The sequence below is a fragment of the Pleurodeles waltl genome, chromosome 11 (assembly GCF_031143425.1).
Source record: "Pleurodeles waltl isolate 20211129_DDA chromosome 11, aPleWal1.hap1.20221129, whole genome shotgun sequence".
NCBI lineage: Eukaryota > Metazoa > Chordata > Amphibia > Caudata > Salamandridae > Pleurodeles > Pleurodeles waltl.
Window position 1 is genome coordinate 593,629,450 of NC_090450.1, and position 19,850 is coordinate 593,649,299.

The 19,850-nt window shown below is 42.2% G+C and overlaps 1 protein-coding gene across 2 annotated transcripts in view; it reads right to left on the bottom strand.

The window, feature by feature from the left end:
* SLC4A5 (solute carrier family 4 member 5) overlaps positions 1-19,850 on the bottom strand; it is a 706,789-nt gene that overhangs the window by 485,714 nt on the left and 201,225 nt on the right. The window lies entirely within an intron of this gene.

A 19,850-nucleotide genomic window follows, 5' to 3' on the forward strand; every position in this document is an offset into this window, starting at 1 on the left:
TGAACAACAGAAACATTTCAGAAGCATTACTGAGAGAGGGACTTTGACTCTGCCAACATGTTCATTTCATTGAGTACAGCATTTAATTGTGCAGAAGTTGTATGCATCCACTGAAAAAACTGTTTTAAAGCACTTTCTGTCTTTTCACTAATCCTATACTTAATATTGCAGAACTCATTTTGTTATGGTGTAGATTCATTGATCAGAGCTGTTAAAAATGGGGTCTTTGGTTGGCAGTCAGGTTACCCTCTGTCCAAGCAAGGACCCTCACTCTAGTCAGGGTAAGTCACACACAATCCAAATTATCCTGTGCCCACCCTCTGATAGCTTGGCACTGAGCAGTCAGGCTTAACTTAGAAGGCAATGTGTAAAGTATTGGTGCAATAACACATACAATAACACAATATAGCACCTCAAAAATACACCACACAGCGTTTAGAAAAATATATACTATTTATCTGGATATCTGCAGGTCAAAACGATAAAAGATGCAATCTGAAATTGTAGAGATATCACTGAAAAGTGATATAAAGGGGGTCATTTTGACCTTGGCGGACGGCGGAGGCCGTCCGCCAAGGTACCGCCACTGAATGACCGCACCGCGGTCAAAAGACCGCGGCGGCCATTCAGACATTTCCTCTGGGCCGGTGGGCGCTCTCCAAAAGAGCGCCCGCCGGCCCAGAGGAAATGCCCCTGCAACAAGGACGCCGGCTCAGAATTGAGCCGGCGTAGTTGCAGGGGTGCGACGGGTGCAGTTGCACCCGTCGCGTATTTCAGTGTCTGCTTAGCAGACACTGAAATACTTTGCGGGGCCCTCTTACGGGGGCCCCTGCAGTGCCCATGGGCATGGGCACTGCAGGGGCCCCCAGGGGCCCCGCGGCACCCCCTACCGCCATCCTGTTCCTGGCGGGAGACCCGCCAGGAACAGGATGGCGGTAGGGGGTGTCAGAATCCCCATGGCTGCGGAGCGCGCTCCGCAGCCATGGAGGATTCACAAGGGCAGTGGTAAACCGGCGGGAGACTGCCGGTTTACCCTTTCTGGCCGCGGCTGAACCGCCGCGGTCAGAATGCCCTCTGGAGCACCGCCAGCCTGTTGGCGGTGCTCCCGTGGTCGGTGACCCTGGCGGTCACCGGCCACCAGGGTCAGAATGACCCCCAAAGTGTCTTAAGTCTTTAAAAAGCAAACAAAGTCTCTTTCAAGCACAAAGTACCTGGTTTGGAGTGGAAAATCTCCGCAAAGGGCCGCAGAGGAGGAGATGCGTGGAAAAATTGTGTGTGCGTCGGTTTCGCCCCTTCACACACGGACTTGCGTCGTTATTTTTCATGCTGGGAAGACGTTGCGTCGATTTTCGGTGCGTGGACAGTCTCCTTTGTGGGTCGCGGGGTTTTCAGGCACCCCGGGGTCTGTGCGTGGAATCCTGGGCTTGTTGTGCGGCTGCGCGTCGTTCCAGTGGACTGTGTGTGGAATTTTCGTCCTCACGGCAGGCTCTGCATCGATTTCCTCTCTGGAAGTCAGGTGGCGTTGTCCAGACGGGCCGTGCGTCAATGTTCTGGTCGCACCGCAGGTGTCGTGTCGATCTTTTCCTCGCGGGGTCGAGCGGTGTCTTTCTGGGTCGGCGTGCAGTGAATTTTTCACCGCGGAGCAAGCTGTGCATTGAATTTTTCGGCACACAAGGAGTCCAGTTGAAAGATAGAAGTCTTTTTGGTCCTGAGACTTCAGGGAACAGGAGGCAAGCTCTATCCAAGCCCTTGGAGTGCACTTCTGCAGCAAGGCAAGAGTTCAGCAAGACAGCAAGGCAGCAGTCCTTCGTAGAAAGCAGTCAGGTGAGTCCTTTAGGCAGCCAGGCAGTTCTTCTTGGCAGGATGCAGGTTCTGGTTCAGGTTTCTTCTCCAGCAAGTGTCTGAGGTGCTAGGGCAGAGGCCCTGTTTTATACCCAAGTGTGCCTTTGAAGTGGGGGAGACTTCAAAGAGTGGCTCAGAAGTGCACCAGGTCCCCTGTCAGTTCAATCCTGTCTGCCAGGGTCCCAGTAGGGGGTGTGGCAGTCCTTTGTGTGAGAGCAGGCCCTCCACCCTCCTAGCCCAGGAATACCCATTCAAAATGCAGATGTATGCAAGTGAGGCTGAGTACCCTGTGTTTGGGGTGTGTCTGAGTGAATGCACAAGGAGCTGTCAACTAAACCCAGCCAGACGTGAATTGTAAGGCACAGAAAGATTTAAGTGCAAAGAAATGCTCACTTTCTAAAAGTGGCATTTCTAGAATAGTAATATTAAATCCAACTTCACCAGTCAGCAGGATTTTGTATTACCATTCTGGCCATACTAAATATGACCTTCCTACTCCTTTCAGATCAGCAGCTACCACTTCAATAATGTATCAGGGCAGCCCCAATGTTAGCCTATAAAGGAGCAGGCCTCACAGTAGTGTAAAAACTAATTTAGGAGTTTTACACTACCAGGACATGTAAACTACATAGGTACATGTCCTGCCTTTCACCCACACAGCACCCTGCCCTAGGGGATACCTAGGGCACCCATTAGAGGTGACTTATATGTAGAGAAAGGGGAGGTTTAGGCTTGGCAAGTACTTTTAAATGCCAAGTCGAGGTGACAGTGAAACTGCACACACAGGCCTTGGAATGGCAGGCCTGAGACAAGGTAAAGGGGCTACTTAAGTGGGTGGCACAACCAGTGCTGCAGGCCCACTAGTAGCATTTTATCTACAGGCCCTAGACACATATAGTGCACATTTCTAGGGACTTATAAGTAGATTAAATAGTCCAATTGGGTATGATCCAAGGTTACCATGTTTAAAGGGAGAGAGCATATGCACTTTAGCACTGGTTAGCAGTGGTAAAGTGCGCAGAGTCTAAAAGCCAGCAAAAACAGTGTCCAAAAAGTGGAGGGAGGCAGGCAAAAAGTTAGGGGTGACCACCCTAAAGCTGTCAGGTCTAACAAGAGCCATATGCCTGATCCATTTATTATTTAAAGTTACAACAACGGGGGTATGCCTGGTATAGTTTTAATGAAAGGCAAATAGACATTTAACAGTGGATTGTTAATGCACTGTATTAAAGCCTGTAAAGAAGTATTTAGTTACATAAAATATCACAGACTACCGTTGTATGCCATAGTTTTAGTTTTAGTTACACCCTTGGACTGACCTTGAGAGTAGAACATATTTGCACTAATCCTTGTTAACGCTTTCTTAGGAATGTTGTATTTTGTTTTGCTGAATCTACTTTGGAATATATTTGTATTCCCATGACTGATTGCCTGGTGTTTGCTTTGTGAAAAAGTGTGTGATCCATATAGTGGGCCTGAGTTGGTTATGGAGACAAGCTAACGAAAGCTGTAGGCTTGATTGGTTCATTGGGAGAAGTTATGGTTTTTTTTGTCCTCATAGTGATTACACCCAGACTATATGAGGGCAGCAGGATGGTAGCACAGAAGGGAAACCTCAGCCATAAGGAGGACCCACCCTATGCCACTCCATCCGCTCATAAGCCGCACAAGACCAGAGCAGTTTCTGCCAGTATCCTCTAGCCGTGGGCAGGCTAATCGTCTAGCCCAGCATACTCGTACTAGAGGAGGATTTGTGGAAGCTCTTTATCAATGGACTTCACCAGTCAATAGTCCGGAAAAGTTGACCTATCCCTTTAGGTTGTACCCATTGTTCCCACAGTAACCAAAACTTATTCCTGTTGCTGGGGGGTGGGGGGGTACTATGTTCTTGATGATACAAGTTATTGACCACTGTCAGCCATTCATGCATGGTTGGAATGAGAGGGAGGACCCACTTTAAACAAATCTCCCGTCGGGCCAAGAGAATTACCACAAATAACAAGTATCTTTGATGTCTGTTAAATTTCTGACCTTGTGCTTCCACTTTAGTCACCCCGATAATTACCAACGAGAGGCTTACCTTAGCTTCTGGGCTTATCACACCTATGAGCACCTTACCCACATCTTGCCAGAACTGACCAAGCCTGGGGAACTGCCAAAAGATATGGCGATTGTTCGCCCTCTCTTCATTACAGTGGGGGCAGTTCTTCTTGGTCTTCCTCAGGGCTGTTAACTTCTCTGGTGACCAATAGACGCTATGCAATGTGACCAGATGTTTTTTCTTTAAGGGGCAGATTTAACTGTGATCCAAAGTGTGGACATTGAAACTTGCCGGAGATTGATGCCCTCTAATGATGGCACATCCTTTTCCCACTTCTTTTCCGGCAAGAGGGGGGATTCTTCCCCTGCCTCTATTAACATCCAATACCATAAGGCAACCTCTTTATGATGAATGTGTCTTTGAAGCAGTTTCTCCTCCCAAATGCTCTTCCCTTACCCCTTCTTCTGAAGGGTACTTTCCCAGCTCGCCAACTGGTAATATTTGAATTTAGAAACTGTGCCCTCTACTAACTCTGTGAATATGTACCAGGGTAGCAAAGGTGACCCTCTATAATTTGGCCCCACTTCACCAACACCTTCTCCCGTAAGGGGATAGGTAGCTTATCTTTGAGACATTCCGGTGTGCCTGGTGAGTTCCAGATCAGAGCTGAGCTGCTGTAATGTGATATCCCTAGTTCTCGCCGAACCTGAAACCATGTTTTGCAAGCTGCCATTGGAGTCTTTTGCCTGACTCTCTTAAAGTATTTCGGATGGCCAAATTTGAATAAAAAGTGATCCCCTGTCCCTGGGAGGTGTCTAGTCATTGCCCTGAAAAGGGGGGTGAAACTGGGGCTATTATTCAGTAACCTTCTCATGTTTTTTAGCTGAAATGCCAAATAATATTTATAGAAATCAAGAGTTACAAGCCCCCTTCTTGCACAGCTTTTTCCAAGCGACACAAACTCCCCTTGATGCCCACACAAAAGAAGTCAAACCCCCGGTAGCTTCTTGAACCACACCGGCTTAAACTCTAGTGGGATTGTATTTAACAAGAAGGTAAACTTTGGTGAAATAATCATCTTCAAAACATTTGATCTACCAATCAGGAAAAGTGGGAGACCAGTTCATATTTTCAATAACTTCTTTGTGGCTGCCCATACCTTACAAAAACTGAGCTGTGTAACCTCCTCCAGATTAGCTGTTATCTGCACCCGTGATAGCTTATCTCCTGTTTGACCAGAGGACAATTGTAGGTGGTATTCCAACACATAATTTAAGTCTTCTGCTGGTTTAATGAATAACCCGACACCCTCCCAAACTCCTCTAAAGAATGTAGAATACCTGTGAGGGACCCAGCCAAATCTCTAGTATGTATCATTAAATCGTTCGCATACAATGATACTTTCTTCTCCCATCCTCCATATTGAAATGGTGCAATGTTTGGGTTCCTTCTAATCATTATACCCAAAGGATCAATATACAGGTTGAAAAGAAAGGGGGGAGAGTGGGCATCCTTGGTGAGTTGTTCGCCCAATTTTAAATTGCTGTGACAGGTTGCCATTGATCAGTATTTTGGCCACAGGGTTCCTCTACGGGGCCCTGATTGCCCTGGAGAAAACATCCCCGAACTTATAGACCTCCATTACCATCTGACCCGATCAAATGCTTTAGCAGCATCGAAAGTAAGGACCGCTGTTGGGAGAATCATCTTGATGTGCCAAATCTATAGCACCCAGTAAGTTGTGTATTAATTCGAAAAGTTGTCTCCCCTTGATAAAGCCCTTCTGATCATCATGGACCAATGTGCCAACTACCCCCCCAAGCCTCTTTAATAGAATATGGGTATAGATTTTATAGTCTGAGGTCAGTATTAAATTGGGTCTATAGGACTCACATTGTGCTGGATATTTATTAGGTTTCAAGATTAAGCTAATAATAGCCTCATCCCCTGATTTCAATATCTCTAAACCATCTGATAAAACACCATTAATTAATTCCAACATGATTGGGGCTGGCTTGTCCTGGAGTATTTTATAAAATTCATTTGGTAGGCTATCAGGGCCAGTTGCTTTCCCCCTTTTTAAGTTCTTTATGGCTTCACGTAACACTTCCATGCCTATCTCTACATCCAACTCATGCCTTGATGTTTCCTCTAGCCCAGAGAAGGGAATATCACCCAGAAAATCCCTAATCTGGTACTCCGTGGCCTCTTAGTCCTCTGTAAATAATTTCCGGAAAAAAAATTAAAGCCTCTTCTATCTCAGCCTCCTCTGTGAAGTAACAACCCATATCTTCATTTTTGATGGGTGTAATACTATTTCTTCTCTGTACAACTTTTGTTTTCCATGCCAAAAGTTCGCTAAGCCCTTCCCCGTACTCATACTGTGCAAACATTTTGCTTTTCCATCTAGTTCTATGCTTAGTTTCTAAAAAAAGCGTTCAGGTCTGCGCTGGACTCTTTATCTGAGCGTTCAAGGTAGGTGATTGTTGTTTGTCCAAAAACGTGTGGGCCTTGTGCTGCAGCTCTTGTATAACAAATTCAAGCTCTCCTATTTGTTTCCTCTCTTCTTTATATCTATAAGCAGTGTTGTTAATTACCCTCCCTCTTATATAGGCCATATAAGCTTCCCAAACCACCTGTAGAGTAGTGGACCCATAATTTACAGCAAAAAATGATTTAGTGTTCCGCTTTAAGCCCTCAATAATCAATTCATCCAAAAACAAGACCCGGTTTACCATCCACCTAGGACAAGTGATTGGCTTGTCAAAATTAAATTGAAGTTTCACCGCCTAGTGATCAGACAAATGCTCCGGAGTGTGCCCAACATACTTAACTTTCCCACACAAACTTCTATGTACTAAAAATAAATAAATCCTGGAACAATGGCAGTATTTCTTCTTATAAAAGGTAAATCTTGAACCAATGCCACCCTTCCAGCACCAAATGTCTACCAGGCCCAAATCTTCCATTGCCTGTTTCACCCAGGCTCTTGTTTTAGGTGAATTCACAGTACCTCAAGAGTTAAACTTATCAAAAATTGGATCCAACAGGTAGTTAAAATCCCCCCTAACAGGACTGGGTATTTTGTAGTTTATATTTGGTTATATAGGGCTTGAAAGAGTGCCAGATTGTCTACATTGGGACCATAATAACTTACTATCGTAAGCCAGAACTTGTACACTTTCGTTTCAACAATCAACCATCTCCCTTTGGAGTCATAAGTTACATTGCCCAGGGTTGCCCTTATAGATTTTTCTAAATAGGATAACGATTCCTTTAACCACACAGGATTGAGTAGTCCTCACACATTGATCTACACATTTCATATGCTTTAGTATATCTCCCCACTCCTCCCATAGTAGATGGGTCTCCTTGAGGATGATCACCTCTTTGCCTACCATTCTCAAGAACTCAATAATCTTCCACCTTCATCCCTTAACCCTAAGGCTGTTTACATTCCAAGATAAAGCCTTCAGCTGGCCAAACGTGATTTCAGGCATTACAGGAAAGGGGTGTCCAGACATTCCAACCTAACCCAAATATAATCTCCATGAAGACACATTTATTTTTATTTTTTCCCATATGCTCCCACAACCTGTGATAAATAGACTGATCTAAGTTTTGGTAGTGACCCAAACTCCCACCCCAATCCCCGGGGAACCCTCCCTTCTTTCATTGGGGGAATCGGAAAAATTACCCCAGGCTGAGCTCTCTTTGCGCTGGGTAACTTAAATCACATACTTTAGCGAGATGCCTTAATCTGCTCCAGAAAAGTGCAAACTTAATTTGGATCCCTCATATAATGCATCTAATTATTCCACAATTCTAAGTGCTGCTAGAAGTCACATCTAGACAGTTGCCCTCAGAGACCTGGATACATTTCCCCAGCTGCCTTGCTGTTCTCTGGCTGTGCTGAGAAGTGCTCTCGAAGGGCTTGGATAGAGCTTGCCTCCTGTTCCCTGAAGTCTCAGGACCAAAAAGACTTAATTCCTGCAAGAAGAAATCCCAGTGTGGCGAAAATTGACGCACCGACTGCCAGAAATGACGCACAGCCTGCACCACAGTGAAAAAAATAACTGCACGCCGAACCGGAATGACGCAGCCCGACTTCGCAAGGAGAAGATCGACACAGTACCAGCATAGCGACTGGAAATTCTACGCACAGTCCACTGGATCGACGCACAGCTGAGCTGTAATGACGCAGCCCTGAGGGGAATCACCTCAGCACCTGTTGTGCGGTAGAATTTTCCATGCAACACCCACCGGATCGACGCAGCCCCTGTGACTTCGTCCTGCCAGCGCTAAATTTCAATGCATTGTCCCCGGGGTGTCTGAAAACCCCACAACCCAAAGAGGATCCAAGTCAGAGCACCAGAAATGAAAGCAAAGCCTTCTCTGCGTTAAAAACAAATGACGCATTGCAGTGTGCGACCCGAGAAATTGACGCACACCTCCCTGTTTTCCACATCTCTCCTCCTCTGCGGTTCCTGGCGGAGATATTGCACGCAAACCAGGTACTTTGTGCTTGCAAGAGACATGTGTTGCTTCTAAGAGACTAAATACTCTTTATAAAGTGATATTTCAAATTATACTTATTGCATCGTAATTGTTTTGACCTGCATCTTACCAGATAAAATATTATATATTTTTCTAAACACTTTGTGGTGTATTTTTGTGGTGTTCTACTGTGTTATTGCATGATTTATTGCACAAATACTTTACACATTGCCTTCTAAGTTAAGCCTGACTGCTCAGTGCCAAGCTACCAGAGAGTGGGCACAGGATAATTTGGATTGTGTGTGACTTACTCTGACTAGAGTGATGGTCCTTGCTTGGACAAGGGGTAATCTGACTGCCAACCAAAGACCCCATTTCTAATGCTGATCTTATATGGAAGGACCAGTCCCCCTTAGAGAAACTATTGACTTTGAGAGCTTCTGACAAAATGCTTTCTTTAATGGAGTAAGATCCAAAATTAACCCGTATTTTCCAGGTTTTTTTTCTGGCTACATTTTCCTTAAAGTGGTCTTGATGTACTCTTTGACTATCCGCCTCCAAGTTAAGGTGTCTTACTGCGGGGAAAAAGTCTCTAATTAAGGATATCACATAGACTTTGATATCATCCCCTTCCACCCCTCTGGAAGATTCAGCAGCCTGATGTTATTTCTTCTCATATTATTTTCCAAGATTTCTAGTTTATCCTGCAGACTTGAATCTCCAGACTTGAATCTCTTGTCTATTTGAGACCACCCGCCTGTCGAGTTCCTCAACGGCAACTTCCATTTTACTCAACCTTTCCATCTGTATGTTTTTCTTACTCTCCATTGCCTCACAAATCTTTTAATCTTTTCTTGATTATGCTCAGAGATCTCAAACTGTCCCCTAATCTCTTCTGTTAAAGAGAGTAAAAGATTCTGAAAGTCCAACTGGGCTCCAGGGCTCAGAAAATGAGGAGACATGGGCTGAGGTGTGGGCCCTGGGACTTGGGGTGAAGACGAAGTCTGTGGGGGTTTCATAAGCCCATGTGAGGGGTCTAATACTGCTGAGGAGACTGCTTGTGGCAACGTGAGCCTCTTGTCCAATTTCTCCAAACCCTGCACTCTTAGAATTGTGTCCTCTGTGACTAAGGGGAGAGCAGTATCTTCCTTGCCCTCAACACCCCTAGGGAAAGTCTTAAAAGAGGAGTGCAATGATTGTACAATCCTACAGTTTTCTAAAGGGATAATTCCCTTCCTCCTATGTACAGCAGGAATACCTTTGGCTACCTTCTTTTTCCAGAGTTATAAAAAACCTGCTGATTTTTAGAACTGACACTGTTCTTTATGTCAATAAGTCCCCCTTTTGTGGTGCCTCCCTTAGTTCTTCTTGATTGGTCCCCGACCACCAGGGGCTCAGTGGGGGCAACCCCCCTCTCTGATTCCACAACAGATTTGAGGGGAACCCCCTTGCCTTTGTGCAGCTTATGCGCTTGAAATGACGAGACCGGAGGGGCCTCCTCAGCACATGACCGCGTCCGGGTACGGGTTGGCGTTGGGAGCCTTCCAAACTCACAGCCTGCTGTGCCCCTAAACCTCTGGTGCCCGATGCCACCTCTCCCGGAATAGGACCAATGCACCTCCTCGGCTCTGGACATCAAACCGGGCCATGAGCATCTCTCCTGGCCCAGACTCCAGGCTGCCTCCGCCCACAAGCCGGCACCGCAGCCACCCGTCTTCGGCTGCGGTGCTACCAGAGCTCCATCTGGTTCGATCTTCAGCACTTACATGCACAGAGCACCGCAAGCTTTCAGTGAAAAAAGTAATCCACTTCAGATAAGATTCTTTTCGATTTTCACTTGCGTGGCATTTCAAAAAGAGAAAGATTTGCCCAGGCTTTCGCGAGCTCCCGACCACACTCATGGCCGCCATGTTCCCCTTGCCTTCTTTTATGATTGACAGAATAAGTCTAATCTGTTTAAGATGAAAAGTTGTAACAAAGGCAGTAGCCCAGGCTTATCTACTGTGAAAAGTAATTGTTAAAGAAACTAGGAATTAAAGAGTGGATGGTTATTACGCCATCTTAAAGGCTCCAGAATTGAATTTTGTCACATGAAATCTCAAAGATAACTGTAGTAACCAACGGTTTGGTGTAGGTAACCCACTTAACAAACTACGGTAAAGAACATTTTCACTGTGATAATCCTTGTTTACCCCAATTAGAAGAGGCTGTATATTGTTTTTCTAGCAGTAATTTGTATATATTTTTTATTTTATGACTGAATGCCTAATGGTTGCCTTGTGGGAAAGCTTAAGCACAATACACCAGGCTTTAGTTGGTAAAGGTGCTAAGCAAAGGATGCAAGCTAAATGCCTGATTGTTTCACAGAGAAAAGTTGGGTTGATTGTAATAATACTGAGAGCAAGGCTGTGGCCAGATATTTTGCAACGTGGAATCTCACAGACTGCGACATAAGGCAAGGATTTTGGTGTTGGTCATCCACTCTGAAAAACTCTTGAAGTTGAAGATTTCCAATGTGATAATCCTTCTTGGACCCTTTTGACAGAAATACAAGTGCAATAGTGTTGATTCCTTGTATTGACTGCCCACTGCAAAATTTCATTTATTTATTTTTCTAACATCCCATTTTAGCAGTTGCAGTTCTTGTCTCCTTTTATTCGTCTTACTCATCTTGCATACGCTTGTTCCGTTTTTGTGTGTGTTTACCTATGAATGGGTAAGTGGGTGACAGCAAAAATGAGCCAGTGGGAGGATGAATAAATATATGAGTGAACAATGACTGTCAAAGTGCATGTATGATGTCTTATTGAGTGGCTCAACTTATCTGTGACTGGAGAGGCACTTTCTAACTATAAACCCGACATATTGGCATTGCCAGTGCATATTTGTTAATGTGGTGTAATCTCTCTGCCCTGTAATGCCTCTCTTTGCCTCACTGAATTCTTATTTTACTTTTCCTCTTGTTGTTTTGCTTTTTCCTTTGCATGCTGTGTAAGTTATCCCCCATACACCCAGTGAATACTTTTTTAACTTCATCTTTGTTGTAGGCTTCTATATAAGCTCTGTTACTTATATACACTGTAGGGCTCTCTGATACATAAATAACCAAATGAATGAATAAATAAATGAATGAATGAAAAAATGAATGAATGGATGAATAAATAAATTAATTAATTAATACATAAGATAAAAGATGTGGTTTCTCTGCTCTCACAACTGGAGAAGTTTAATGAAGCTACACTTCTACATTCCTTTAACAGTGACATTACATGCTTGACATGAAGTTATTTCCAATGAATGGTTGTTTTACTGTAACTACAAGCATGTTGGGATGACTGATTTTCTTTTATAGCACTGTTAGAAATATGATAGCATGAAAAGGTTACTCTAGAAGACATAGAATATGTTTCCACAAGCATAGTTGTGGAAGGCATAATGGAAACGATAATCTATGCATTGTTAGTTTTCAGGTAGCATTTTCTACAAATGACTTACAAGTAATGAAGGCTCTCAATTTTGTGGACAGGAACAATCATGAAGGCTGAATTTGTAGCGCTGACTTTGAAAATGTTATTTTATTTTTCGGACAAATGGTTATGAAATATGATATATGTAATAATGTAAGATGTTATTAAACACACAACTCTCTCGTATAATAGCTCACTATAAAGAGGTGAGAGTTCTGGTTAGTCAGAACAACAAGAAAGGCAAAAGGAATGCACCAAGATTATACAATGTGTAGATTTTGCAAAAAAGTAAATTTTCTTGATCCCATGTCCCTCTTTTAAAATTTGGAGCTAACTGTAGGGATGCCCCTCACCAATTCCTTTGGTTTAGGGCTTCATTACGACATTGGAGGTCCTAGGCCCACCAATGCCACTGCGGTGCTTGGATTGCCACACTCGAGGAAGTCTGAGCACCACACAATGACCCTGGCAGTCAGACCACAAGGGGACTGCCATACCCCCTTCAGGAACATGGTTCCAGAAGGGCTGACAGAGATTGGACGTTTGGTCAGCTGCAGCAGCACTGAGTACAGTGCTGATGCACTGATCACATGTCCATCTTTCGCCAGCATTCCCATGGCGGGGACCCCGCCATGAAAAGGCAGGAGGAAACAGAGTGCAGGGGACCATGTTGCGGGCAGTCCAGGGTCCCCCTGGCCCGCACTCTTGAGTATGCACTTAGAAAAAAAATGAAAAAGAAATGGAGGCTCTGTCTTTAGTAGTGTAAGAATCATCACCACATCTGAGTCTGACTAGTTGAAGGAATAGTCTTAGCCCACCTGTGGTTCAGGGGGTGGCTTCACCTTTCTTATATTTAGTACATGTGCAGGGTCCACACAGATTTAGTGAAAAAACGGAAGGTGACTCTTAATCAGGGAAATACAGGAGACACAGATCAGGGTGAACTCTTGATTCTGTCTCAGAGTGAATAATTAAAATGGTGCCAGAATTACCTTCTCGATAGAGAACAAAAAACACCCAGACCTTCCTCCTCAGAAGGAGTCCTAAAAGGCATTTTTTTAACAATCAGTCTTAAACTGCCCCTTCCATCCGCTCTCTCACATATACAAAATATAAAAATTAGGAATTAGTGCATTCCTTCCAATCACACTTACAGTTTCTGCAGATACGCTCAGATGCATCATCAATAAAGGTAGTGTGGAGCGTCATACACATCTTAAACCAATTTATAGGCACCTTCCAATTGTGAAATATTATTTTTCATAGATCGCCTGTGATCTGCTTCAGCCATGTTTTTCTATCCATGCTAACAAATGCCTAAAGGAAGTCCCTGTCTCAGACTTTGTGAGACTCTTTTTCACATCTTTGATCCTAAGATGAAAAAATATTGATTTGCTTGCTCAGCCATAATTTTTACATTTTTGTTGCAGTCTCAAGGTCCTCTTCCTTTCTCATTAGCTCAGTCTTCAGACGTCTGCATGTTTCCTTCAGCTGAATCCATCATCTGTTTCCTATTGTGTGCCTTGCGTGTGATTGTCAAGCATGCCCTTTCCCAATTTTCACTTCCCTGTGGACATAGGTTCTTGAATTTTTCTTTTATTCATCTACTCTTTCAGACTATGGACCTTATTACGACTCTGATGGTCCAATGACGGTGGTTCGACTACCACATTAGGACTGCTGTGGCAGCACTGCAGTGGGACCGCCAGCACAGCCACTTTTCATCGCCACTATGGTGTGGCGGTGTTGGGGGTCCTAATCTGCCCTAGGAATTACAACTCCCTTCTCGGCCAGCAGTTTCATGGCAGTAGCTTCTCCATGAAAAGGCTGGTGGAGACTGGGTGCAGGGTGCCCCAGGGGGCCCATGCACTGTCCATGCACTTGGTATGGGCAGTGTAGGGGCCCCCCCGGCCAGACCCGTGGCAAAGTTCACTTGCAGATTGTAAACTTTACGTTGGGAGTTGGTGCACCCTGTGGACTACAGCATTGCCGCTGGCTCTATTACGAGCCAGAGACAATGCAGTAGGCTGTTTTCCGCTGGGCCAGTGGGAAACTCATAATGGCCTCGGTGGTGAGGCAGCCATATTGGTGGCAACCTCCCCATCGGAACTTCGGTGGGCGGGCTTTTCCGTCCACCGAGTCAAAATGAGGGCCTATGTCTTATGGAGTGGTCAGAGATTTTTAGCATATTAATGGGTGTATCGTTTGACCATGATTTTATGATCAAAATATAGTGAGTATGAAAATATTGTGGGCAACAATTTTTAAAAAGTTAACATATTTTTGCAATAATATTGAAGTTTAAAATATAGATTTAATATGTTGTTTTATTGTATTGTATTAAGTTTTATTTAATTATTTTGTGATTGTGTAATTGTTTATAATAACTTTTAATTTATAGTAATATACATTTTATCAGGTTAGTAGGTTCATTGGAGCACTTGGTGTCTTGGTGTCTAGTGCTTCTTAAATTTTAAATTAATTATTTTTCATTGGATGATTAGAAATGTTATGTTTGTCTTTTTTTACAAATTTCATACATTTTTAATTATTACATTTTAATTTTGCATTGTTTAAGTAAAACATATTTGAATTGATAACAATGTATTAAATTAAAATTTTTACTTTTCTCTTATTTTTTATGTTAAATATTTTCAGTTCATATTTGAATTACTAATTCAGAAACGTATTTGCATATATGTTTCTGGTTATTAATATTTTATGTATTTTTATGTTAATGCTGTGGATTGTGGTTTGGTTGCATATTTTTATTTAGATACCTTATTTTAATTAATATTTGTTAGTTTTCAAATATTTTAAAATGTGTTTTTTACTTTGTTGCTTTTTTGGTATGTGGGCCATATTAAGAGATAAGTGGGTAGTTTAGTTCCTAAAAAAATGATGAAATTAAAATTAAAATGTTCATACATAAATTATTTAAGTACTTTTCTTTTATGTTTGTGTGTTATATTGAGGTGGGTGATGAATACTGGTTATTTTCATTAATAGTTAATTATTAAAATAAAGCATACTTTTGTGCACTTTTTAAAATGTATTTCAATTGTTTTACCTTTTCAATTGTTTTACCTTTTTATATAATTAGGTATGTCTATTTATTTTGTTTATGTGTGAGTTGAAACACTCAAAAATTCACTTTCCCTAATATTTTTTACACTGGTTTTAGAATATGAAATCAAACCCGAATTTAGCACTTTCCCCAATTTATGTGACACTGTAGTTAGAATATGAAATCTGACCTCCTCAATGTATGCATTTTCCCAACTGTTTCTTAGACTGGGATGAAAATATTACATTTCACCACCCACCCCCATATTTATGCAATTGTTTCAATGTTTTTAGGCTGCCTTAGGATAGTAGATTGTAATCATCCCAATGTATGCAAGTTCTTCTACGTTTGTTAGCTAGGATTTACAACAATACATAGGACCAGTGCTATGCATTCACTTTCCTTAATATTTGTTAGAATGGAATTAGAACAGTATGCCCCTTTAATCACCCTTCTCCCCCAATGTATACACCTTCTCGAATATTTGTTAGATTAGAGATATACTATTAAATCTGATCTCCTCAATATATGCACTTTAACAAATGTTTTTAGACTGGAGTTAGACTATTAAACAGAATTCCCACAAGTGCCTGTACTTTTTCCATTGTTTATTTGACAGGAGTTAGAAAACAAAGCCTGATTCTGCAAATATATGCATCTTCCCCAATGTTGGTTAGACTGCAGTTAGAATAGAAAATCTGATCCCCCTCTATGTATTCACGTTTCCCAATGTTTGGTAGTTGGAAGTAAGAATACAGCATTGTAACCCTCCAATATATGCATTTTCTCCAGTATTTGCAAGGTTTTAGGAAGAATATTGTAATTGAATTGTAATCGTTTATTTATTTTTCATGATAAGTTTTGATTGGTGTTAGGTAACTACAAACTGTTTAGTTAATGTAAGAAACACAGTTATTGTGTCCTATCACTGGAGTTTGTTAGTAATTTCAAACATGATCCCTACCTTATAAATAAGCAGCAATTGGTGGCCTCCATTTGTTTCACTCGTCAAATACATACAGAGATGATGTCGCAGCAAAGCAATTTTTGCATCTGCTTTTAGCCTGTCTAGTGTTAGGTATAAACAGGATTCACCCTTACCTCTGTCATGTCCAACCTGTCCTCTGGCATTCAGGCAACCTGTTCCAATTTCAAATTGCACGTCCCTTATAGCTATTGCTGGCTCTTAATCATGTCAGGATTGTAAACGAAGGCCAGGAACCTGAATACAGGACTTCAACCTGAAGCTCATCTGATGAATTTCTGTCTCAAAGGACTTCACTGTCAGCCCATAAGCGCAAGAAGCATCTTAAAATAACTTGCAAGCATTGTGGAAGAGATTGTGTAATCTGAGGTTGGGACTAAGAGCATAGCTATTATAGGAGTTAGGTTTAGAAAAGGTGAAGGGTTAGTGTGAGGGGTAGGGAAAGGCACCAGGTAATGGGTAGATTAGGGGCTAGAAAAATAATTGTAAACGTATTGATGAGTAGATTGTGGGTTACTGTTTAGAGTAAATTATGGGAAAACATGTTAAATATACTTTTTTGGAAGAAGACATTGTTGCACTATTGCTATGGTAGGAAAGGGCATGGCCTTATCTTTATCCCTTGGGTCACTCAATGTATTATATATGGTGCATTAGGAACAGGACTCCTGCCAAACTCATATGTTTTAAAATCCTACTATGGCATCAGGGCCCTGGACTTCAGAACCTTACTAAGGCCCCCATTACCACTTGGGCTGAGGACGGCCAAACCAGCAATAGAGCTTGGCCCACTGCACTCCTGGTGGTTCGACAGCCAGATTACAACCCTGACGATCGGACCACCGCTACTGCCAGGATCATTGATCCAGGTGGGGTGGCAGCAGTTGGAGTCATAGTCAGCCATGACGGCGCTAAGTTCAGTGCTACATGTATTTTCCACAGAATTTATGAAATATTTCCCCTAGCAAGTTTTACTTGTCAATTGTGCCTTGATATAACAATGAAGTCTATTGAGCAACAGCTATTTTTTTCACCAAAGCACCATCATCAGATAAGCAACTTAAAAGCTGAATTAAGTACCTAATTCAAGTCAGAAAATTGATGGCAACAGTACCCTTAACCCTTCCATCAAGTATTTTAGTATATTACTTTCAATTGAAAAATACAATAAGGCGTCTATGCCATAGGTCAAATGGGGACACTTTTGTTTTAGAGTACTTCATCAGAATTTTCACTATGCCTCATATTAATGTTTAGTATGGCCTTGGAATCGTTTTTTGGTTTATTGATGAGGGGAGCCTAAGCATTAAATCACAAGATTATTTTAGACGTCCACCATGACTCTAATCCCTTTTTATTGAACCTCAAATCGGCAGTCCCCAACCTTCTCTTACACACGGTCCTCATTGAGATCCTTAACACTCTCAAGGCCACCACCAACAGTATACTCATCTATCATGATATACATCCATTGTAATACCTGGATTTCCATCCTTAACATCATCAATTCATTCCCCATTGAAGGAACCTTCTGAGACAAAGTCAAACAGGGCAGATCCCCCTCCTGCTAAAAAGCCCGACCCAGACAATTTGGACAGCCTGTGCTTTATCACCCCCTTCCACTCAGTGGAAAAACCTTTGAGGAAGCATACACCATTGAACTACAAAACCTGATCAGAAAAAGCAACCTCCTGCAGGCCTAGCAATCTCACTCCAGACTGTGCTGCAGAGACTGCTGCCTGTTGCTATGTCTTCCTGATGGTTTAGAAAAATCAATTTCCCTTCTACCTTGCCTTTGACATATTAGGCCACCAAACACTGATACACATACAAGAAACCCACATGATCTTCTCCGAAACAGTCCTACAGGGGTTCACCTCTTACCTCAATATCAATTGATCCAGATTGCAATGTTAGGATTGTGTAAACTTCATTTATTCTGCTGGGTGCTCAAAGGCTTCATCCTGTTCTCCTTCATCTTCATACTATATTGAAGCAAAATCTGAGAGGGAGACAGGGACATGGGGTGCCCTCCACTCATACACTACACCAACAAGAAAAAATATGTTCACCAGTTCCCATTCTACATTGTAGACTACACTTTTTATCTACTCTAATTGTTGTGAGAAGGTCTGAGACAAGCCTTTGTCTGGTTCACAAAAGGTCCTATTATCATTATCATTATTATTTAGGATTATTAGCACCTCCTAAGAACCAGGTGAAGGCTGTGCACTAGTCACATTTAGTTCTATGGAAAATATTGTTGCAACAAGGCAAAACAAAATTAGGATTGAAGAGCAAAGAGAAACAGCTTTGTCAATGTTTGTTCAAGATTTTGTATACCTGACTGGCATACATGGTGGCATCTTGAGCTTTCAGCTATTTTATAAGACCCAGTTCCTGTATGGTTAACATACAATTCTCTATATTGCTTAGTTTAAAAAATTAAAAATTAAGGGACAGGGCCCATGGAATTTCACATGGGTCCACTGCAGTTGGCACAACGTACATGTCTTTTCTTTCAGATATTTTAAACAGTTAAATGCTCCACTAATGAACTGTGCTTAAAAATATACACATAACAGCACCATGCGGTGGAATCTCCAAACTAAGTGCTGTGTTTACAAATAAGTGCTCTACTGAGCACCGGAAAACATGGTCACAAAATAAGCACAGAACATTGCTTGGCATCATGAGGGTTTGATATCAGATATCAAATTCAAGCCTGCTTCAAACACGGGGCTCCAAAATATGTCTTGACAAGGTCCCCAAAAACCCCAATGTGTGCACTGGCAGGAAGTCACCAAGAAATGTTGAACTGTGGAAAATAAAAATAGAACAGGGAAACTGAAACCTTTCAATTGAGAATTGTAGGAGAAAGAGGGGCAAATAATTGGAAAATCTGAACTGTAAATGGTAGCAAAACTGATCTACTGGTCTTAGACAAGACCCTAACCAACAAACATCATTTTGTAAACTTCACCACTCAGGCCTTCATTACAAAATATCTCTCAATTCCGATGGAGCTGGCAACAGTATTTTCCAGCCCCATCGGAATGATGAGATTTGCAGAAACACTGCAGATGTTTTGACTTTAACACTGAGATTTCAGCTTCTAAAAGCAGCTGAAATCTCCGGGGGAAAGTCTGGCCAAAAATGAGAAATTATACCAGGATTTTACAGATTCCCTTCCTCACTTCTTATTGGACCCTCAGGAACTAACTCGTAATGGGCTATATTTTCCCCAGCCCTGGTGTTACCAGTATTATCGCTATTGGCAACTCCCAGGGTAGGGAAAATCTAACCCATTTAACAGGCCACTCATAATGAGGTCCTAAGTTCGGACCATTCTATAAATTTACAAATCAAAGTCCAGACTAGGACTGTTGCTCCCAGCTTGCAATATTACCTCGGCCTACATGAATGCATCTCCAATTCATTTTTGCCTGACTGGGCTATGCCATTTATTTCACCCTACATGCAAACTCCCTAATTCTCTGATCTCAGAATGGTTCAGAACACTTCAACACAACTTCATAGCCAGCATCAAAGCATAGTATTGTACCCTACTGATTTTGGAATCACTACACTGCTCCCCATCACTACCCAATTCACTTTCAAGACCCTTTGACTCACCAATTAATACATCCTTGTAAAAACCTAGAAAGTCTTCAGTATTAAAATATACAATTAAGTTCCTGCATGTGCTCTTATCCTCAGACATAGAACATCTCCAAGTGCCACAAACACAGAGTTGTTCAAGGAGGCAGACACTTTGCAGACTAAGCACCTACTATATGGAACATAATGTTAGGATGAAGCAGAATGGTTTAAAATCTATGTGGTGTCCAGCTTTTTGTGACAAAAAGGAGGAAGAAACTCGGACACATTGTGAAAAAATCTATAGTGTGTTGGTTTTCTCTTTTATTGTGAATCAGGCCCTTATATGTT